Source organism: Ursus americanus, chromosome X, assembly GCF_024610735.1.
Source record: "Ursus americanus isolate L20-20 chromosome X, mUrsAme1.1.p, whole genome shotgun sequence".
In the NCBI taxonomy this organism is placed as follows: domain Eukaryota; kingdom Metazoa; phylum Chordata; class Mammalia; order Carnivora; family Ursidae; genus Ursus; species Ursus americanus.
In genome coordinates, this window is record NC_142164.1 from 6954862 (window position 1) to 6962924 (window position 8063).

Here is an 8063-nt window from a genome sequence, read left to right on the forward strand (position 1 = left end):
TGATACAATCATTCCTGGATAGGTTTTTCTGTGAACTTAAAGTTTTCATTTCTCAGGGATAAATGTCCAAGAGCAACTGCTGGCTCATGTGTTAACGGCAAGCTTAGTTTTGTAAGAAACTACCATACATTTTTTCCCCCAGAATGGCTATACCATTTTATATTCCCACCAGCAATCTCTGAATGATACTTTCTCTGCATTCCCACCAGCATTTGGTGTTACCATTAAACAAAAAAAATTTAAGTCATTCTGGTGCCTGTATAGTGATACCTCATTGAAGTTTTCATTTGCATTTCACTGATGGTTAATGTTGAACATCTTATGTGTTCATTTGTCATCTGTATATCTTTTTCATTGAAATTTCTATTCATGTCTGTAGCCCATTTTCTTTCTTGACACTTGCATGATCAAGCTTTAATGAATTTGAACACAAGGCACTGTTTCCAGGTGTACATAAATATATCTCCATTTTACAATTGTTTTTTGCTTCCTCTACTTCTATCGTTTTGGACACTGATAAGAAAATCCTCAAACTCTTATTTAAGCAATGAGAACTTCTTTAATAGGACTTTATGACTTCTAAGAGCTGATCATCTGAATTTCTGGGACTTCTTACAGTAAATATTTTGTTTATATTTCCTTTCTATATTAAATATTTGTTTATATTTCCTTTCTACCCACCTACCACTAGCTGGTTATTGCCTCCCAGATTCTGGCAAGTTGTTTATAGTTAAATAAAACCTTTTTGGTTTGGGGGTTTTTTTTCCCCAATGAAATAAATATGGGTGCTCAATGCATCCCCTAATTATAAAATACTGGATTGGGATTCCTACCCTTGACATTTATGATGATTTATTAGGGACTTGTTGTGTGTGCATTTTCATTCCTACTACAAAAGCACAGGTCTGCTTTATGACAGGGGGCTTAATATTTCTCCATTCTATCAACTCCGTCCATCTTTGGTCCTGCCAATATCCTTTGGGGTACTGCAACAGAGTCCAGTCCTTGCAGAATATAACATGTGAATCTTAACTGCACTTTTAGCCTATACTGTTAAAGGTGGGTGACATTGAACTCCTGACCCTCCCACTCATAGATCCACTTGATATTTTCAAACTTAAAGTCCTATAAGACTAGAGAAAATTCTACATCCATACTGTATTGAGGTTTCTGGGGATTTTTCATCTCTGTTCAGCAGCTCGTCAATAATCTCTAGCTTCTCCATTCCTCGGCCAATCAGAAAGAAGATAACCATCATACAACAGGCTTAATGATAAAGGAATCTCTGGCCAATCACTGCAAACTGAAATAACTAGAAAAGTTCTTGCAGTTTAATTCTGTCTCTCCTCACCCAGGATCTGACCTATTGGCTGTACTTGAGCAGACAGAAAAGCCCTCTGAAAATTAATCATTCCATTGGCTACAGCCATTTTACACAAGTTTCTGAAATCATATGTGCCAACATACCTCTGAGCCACATAATTCATGGTTATAGTATCTAAATCAGCATAAAGGAAAAAATAGCAGTAAGCCTTCTCAAGACAGCTGAACCTAGTACTGAAACTGGGTTCGACCGAAGCCCAGGCCAGTATATGCATGTCTGGAGGGAACACCTGATGGAAAATGCAGCTATGATGAATTTTTTAGCAACCTTGTGGACTTCTTTATATTAAAATCCTCTGAATCCTTGCCCTTGGAAAGTGAAAACAAAGGTCAAGAGAAATCAATTGTCCAAAGGCACTTAACACCCTTGTCCATTGACCCACATCAGCGAGAGTTGCACGTCTGTCTGCTTTCTCATGGTCAAGTCTTATAGAGCCTCAAACAGTTTCTCTTCAATAATATCGTTTGTGTTTTTCTGACTGGCAAAGCTCTAGTATCTCTAGCCCATACAGGCTGCTCTTAGGGCTACGTGGCTTTGGCCATTAGCACTGAAATCAAATGCACACTTACTTTTTCCAGTTCCGGAAGAATTTTCTCTAACGTTTGAGTTCTTGTTGTGTTGGCCTTTTCCTATTTAAGCCATTGCATCTCCTTCTCTACTTCTTGTACCCTTTTCTACGGGAGTTCCTCAGTTTAGTTTCTCACTATGTCATTTTCAACAATGATAGGACAACCCCAGAAATAAAAAAGAAATAAAGGAATCATACAGGTCCATCCTACCTGTTGATCAGAGCCGCACCTGTAGCTCTTTTTCCGTTCTTTTTTTAATTCTGTAGCTTGCCTTTGGTCATCCTTATAGGCTCATTCAGAGAGCAGAAGTTGTTCATTCTGATGAGGGTCATTTTATGGATCACGCTTCTGGTGTCGGGTCTAAGAACTTTTCACCTGACCTTCAGTGCCGAACATCTCCTCTAAAATGTTACAGCTTTACATTTTGACCTATGATCCATTTTAACTGCGTTTTTGTATAAGGTATGTAATTTAGGCCAAAGTTTAGTTGTTTTACTATGGAGATCTAATTATTCCAGGACCACTTGTTAAAAAGGCCAATAGTTATTCTTCCTCCACTGAAGTGCTTTTGCACCTTTATCAAAAATAGTTGGGCATATTGGTTTAGGTCTATTTCTGGGTTCTTTATTCTGTTGCGTTGACCTGTGTCCATCTCTCAGCGAACACTACAGGTGTCTTCATAGAAAGCCTTCATACCAAGTAGGATGATTCTTTCCAGTTTATTCTTCTACTCTGTGGTTTTGTTATCAGGTCATACTGGCATCATAAAATGAGATATAAAATGCCCCATCCTCTTGGATTTTGTGATAGAGATTATAAATTGGCTCTTTAAATGTTTGGTAGAATTTTCCAGTGAAATCACATGGGCCTGGATACTTTTTCTTCAGGACTTTCTTAAACTAAAAGTCAATCTCTTCATCAGTTATAAGATTAATTATATTGCCTATATAACTTTGTGGGGGGTTATAGTAATTTGTGGTTTTTCAAGGAATTGATCCATTTATTCTAAGTTTTCAAATTTATGAGCATTCAGTTATTAACAGTATTCCCGTGTTATCCATTTAATAACTGCAGGATATGTAGTGATATTGGTCCTTGTCTTCTCTAATTTTATCTTTGCCAGTTTTGCATATAGTCTATCTTATTATATGTTCTGCAGACACATGAAACAAGTGTGTATTGTGCTGTTGAGTGGAATGTTCTGTTTACATAAATAAGATTCTGTTGGTCACTGTTGTTCAGTTGTTCCATTCTTCCTGATTTTGTCTAGTAGTTCCATCAGTCACTGAGTGTCGGGTGTGTGAAGTACAATGCTAACTATGGCATAGTCTTTGTCTCCTTTCAACTATCAGCTTTTGTTTTATTTGGAAGCTCTGTGGTTTGCTTGATACACATTCAGAGTAGATATAACTTTGATACTTGTATAATCCTGTAATGACTCTCTTTGCCTTTAGCAATTTTCTTGCTATGATGTCTACTTTATCTGATATTAATATAGCCATTCCTGCTTTTCATTTTTGTGGTAAAATATACCTGACATGAAATTTCCCACCTTAACCATTTCTAAGCACACATTTCAGTAATATTAAGCACATTTATGTCAGCAATCTCAAAACTTTCTATATTGCAAAACTGAACCTCTATACTCATTGACCAACTCCTAACTCCCTCCCCACCACAGTTCCTGATAAATGGCATTCTACTTTGTCTCTATGAATTTAGCAAATCTAGGTACCTCATATAAATGGAATCATACAGTATTTGTCTTTTTGTAATTGGCTTGTTTCACCTAGCATAATGCCCTCAAGGTTCACAGTGCCGTAGCATGTGTCAGAGTTTCCTCCGATTTAAAAGGCTGAATGACACCCATTGTACATATACACCACGTTTTATTTATCCATTCATCCATCAGTGGACACTCGGGTTACTCCCACCATTTGCCTGTTGTGAATAATGCTGCTATAAATGTGGGTATACAAATATGTCTTCCACCCTGCTTATAATTCTTTTGTGTATATACCCAGAGTTCCTGGATCACACAATTCTATTTTTAATTTTAAAAAATTAATTCCTGTATAATTTCGTGTTACATTAATTTCAGGTGTGCAATATAGTGACTCAACAGTTCTATACATTACTCCGTGCTCATCAAGATAACTGCTCTTAATCCCCTTCCTCTATTTCATCCATCCCCGACCCATCTCCCATCTGGCAACCACAGTGTGTTCTCTATTAAGAGTGTTGTCGTTTTCTTTGTTTTGTCTCTTAAATTCCACATGAGTGAAATGCTATGGCATTTGTCTTTTTCTGACTGACTTAGCATTATACCCTCTAGATCCATTTATGTTGTTGCAAATGACAGGATCTTGTCCTTTTTATGGCTGAGTAATATTCCATTGCATATATACGTCACATCTTTACCCATTCATCTATCAATAGGCACTCAGGTTGTTTCCATATCTTGGCTGTTGTAAATAATGCTGCAATGGACACAGGGCTGCATGTATCTTTTCAAATTAGTGTTTTCATTGTTTTGGATAAATACCCAGATGTGAAACTGCTGGATCGTATGATGGTTAGATCTTTATAACCATTTTTTTGAGGAACCTCCACACGGTTTCCCACAGTGGCTGCACCAATTTACATTGCCACCAACAGTGTACCCCTTTACTCCACATTATGCTGTGCTGAGATTGAGCACTTGGGGTTGTTGAAGAGTTTTTCCTCAATGATTGTCCTCTGTCTCAGCTTTTGGTTGAGACAGAGACATCGGCTCCATACGGGGAGTCTCTCTCTCCATGATTTTGCCAGTTAGCTAGTGGTAATTGTTGTTGCTTGTTATTCATTGGTAAGTTAGCAGTATGGAGTGAGGGTTCTCCATTCTAGTCCAATCTCAGTCTTAGTTAGGCCCCATGAGACTGGTCTTCAGAAGTGGCTTCTTCAGTGCTTCTAGCCCTATTCCCCATGATAGGCAGACTATCTTGTTATGTGTCTTCAGTGGGAGATAGATTCCACCTCATCTCCCAGCAGCAGATGCTTCCCACATAATTGTATCACCTAGAAATACACATTTTTATTTTGGGCAGGAAATAATGCCCACTAATCTTACCGGTAGGCAAGGTTACAGGCCTGAATGCACATGTAATTGTGTGCTATTAGTGGAAAGAGCAGTACACCCTGCAAAGTCCTTATAGGTCACACTTGGTTTGAAATTACTGCTTTGGATCCTGTGGATACGCTAGTAACTGAGTTATTAGTGCTATAGTTGCTGCCTAGAACATTCCAGGAGGATGGTGCTGGTCACTAGTTGCTACAGCCAGAGTCTTCTCTGACAGAATGTATTTGGTAAATAAAGTTCTATTCAATTACTGGTGATTGTTCACACACATGTGCCTGGAAAATATCACCAAAGGCAAAAGACCAGTGCATGGGGGGAACAGGTATATTTAGTGGACTGAGTAGAACAATCTTGCTAAAAAGCAACAGAAACATGGAAACCTCCTTCTCTCACTGCACACCCATTAACAGGGTAAGACGGAAGAGTCACTTGATCTCCTGTATAAAAATGGCCTCAATCATCTAGCAAACATGTATTCAGCACTTACCATGTGGCAAGCACTCTTCTGGGTGCTGGAAACTACAAAAATGACTACCAAATAATTGCCTAATTGAAAGGAAAGAGAGTCCTTTACAGCACCCTGATTTTCACCAAAACCCTTAGAATTCTTTAACACTGCCATCCTATCCAGGGACACCTGACTGGCTCGGTCAGTGGCACATGCCGACTCTTGATCCTGGGGTTGTGGGTTCAAGACCCATGTTGTGTATAGAGATTACTTCCAAAAAAAAAAAAAAAAAAACCTGCCATCACATCCAGTTTCAGAAGTGTGATACTGCCCCTCTAGTTCTCTGTCTTAACCCTATTCCTTTTGTTCCCGTCATCTAGCCAAGCCAGGCTGGCATTTTGAAATGTAATATTTATTCAGAATTAAGGGAGGACGCAGAAGAAGTACATAAGAATAAATCAGAAAGCAAAACCTTGCCAAACTTGCCAAGTCCCTATTCCAAATACAGTCACATTCCTAAGGACTGTGACAACTTCCCAGCACCTGACCTTCGCTCCCCACCCTCGCCTACCTGCTATCTTATTCGCTCTCTCCAAGCACCAGCCAGCTGTTCCCGTTGTCATTCATCCAGAGAAATACAAGGAAATCATGTTTCAACTGCATGACTTGGTTTTAGTCTCCAGATGAAGAACCTACTTTTTCCAGAGGCAAATTATAAGACTGTGATGATTGATAACAAAAATTCACCATTATTAAAAATAATTTTATTTCCTTTCAAATTCCTGACAGCTTATCTTGTGTTTTCTCTGATTCATAATTAGATTTTACCAAGTTGTCTATTTTCATTCTTTTCGATGTGCCAATGCTTGGATTAATTTTAATCTCTATTTTCAATGCAGTAATTCATGTTGCTAAATTTAATGATTCATTTCTCATGGTTCCTTTTGTTTGTTTTTTAACTTTTTGAATTACATCTTCAGTTCATTTGTTTTCATTCATTCTTCTTTAGTGATGAAACTTCTTTGGACTATGGATTTTCTCATATGTACAGTTTCTCTGCATTTAATAATACTAATACTTATTAAGTGCTTACTCTGTGCCATTTTTACAACTATTTTACATACAGTTGTTTAATCCTCTCAGTAACCTTATTGAGTAGGACACTTTACAGAGGTGTTAGTTTTTGGTTTTCGTTTTCGTTTTTGTTTTTTGTATTTCCCTAAAACTATGCAAGTAGTAGATGGCAGAGCCAGGATTGGAATTCAGGCAATCTGTCAGCAGATCCTGTTTTCCAAACCATCATAATTTTAAAAGTAACCTATAGCATTTCCTGTATTTGCATTTGTCTTATGGAAAATTCTGATGAGGCCTTGTTGCCTAATTATGTCATTCTGGTACAAATCAAGATAAATAGCAATACCCTTGAGTCCTCAAAACTAACATCAGTTATTTGGAAACTATTTAAAAGACTTTCTTTTAAAGTATCTATTAATAACATATAATATTTATATATATATAAATATATTTAATATATATATAAACTATTTAAAAGACTTTCTTTTAAAGTATCTATTAATAACATATTTATATATATTATATATTTATATATTAAATATATTTAATATATATAAATATATTATATATAAATATATAAATATACTTTTAAAGTATCTATTAATAACATAATATAATATATTTACATATATAATATTTAATAATATAATAAGTAACTATTTTGTGGAAATCTTAAATTGAATACAAAATAGTAAACTGTGAACTAGCTTTAAAATTTTCATTTTTCACTTTGCACTTCAGCATATGAACCCTGAAGCCTTTCCTGAATACCCCCAATACCTCCACTGTCTTTAGGTGGCTTCACCCAGCTTTTAGAAAAATTTCTGTTCCATGGGCTCTCTTAAATATTTTAACTGTATAATTGAATTTCCAAACGCAGCCTGCCAGTGATTAGAAGTGGGAAGATATTTTCAGTCTTAAAATAATTTCAAAGGGCGAAATGTCCAAATTAACTTCCTAACAAATCTCCATCTTGGATAATTATGAAACTCATGATCCAGATTTACATCGATACTATACTCTTCAAAATTTAACCACTTTCCAAAGAAGCTAAATGAAGATTTTTGTGACCAATGGCATCTAAAACATTTTTCTTCTGCAAGTGGAAAAGAAACTACAGTGGAATATACAAATTTGCAATCAGTTCACGTGCAATTCAGTTAAATACTCATAACAACTCAGCAAACATTAACACTTATCTTTACGTGTGTGTGCCAAGATACGGCGAGGTTCAACGCTGTATAATTTGTTCCTTTCACTTATTCCTTATTCTCTTAGGGAGTTTGTATTTGTACATTTTATGGAGAATATGACTATCCAGCACCCTTTTAGGATACCACGCCTGAGCCCAACTTGTTCTGCCATTATTACTACCCAAAACTTATACCTTTTCCACATGTTATAAAAATAAATGATCTTAAAACTACACACGGTATTGCCTAAAAACCAGTATTTACAGGAGGATTTGTG

The 8063-nt window shown here is 36.5% G+C and overlaps 1 pseudogene; it reads right to left on the minus strand.

Moving 5' to 3' along the window:
- Positions 1-842: 842 nt before the first annotated feature.
- LOC123786857 (tRNA pseudouridine(38/39) synthase pseudogene) lies at positions 843-2148 on the minus strand (annotated as a pseudogene).
- Positions 2149-8063: the final 5915 nt, after the last annotated feature.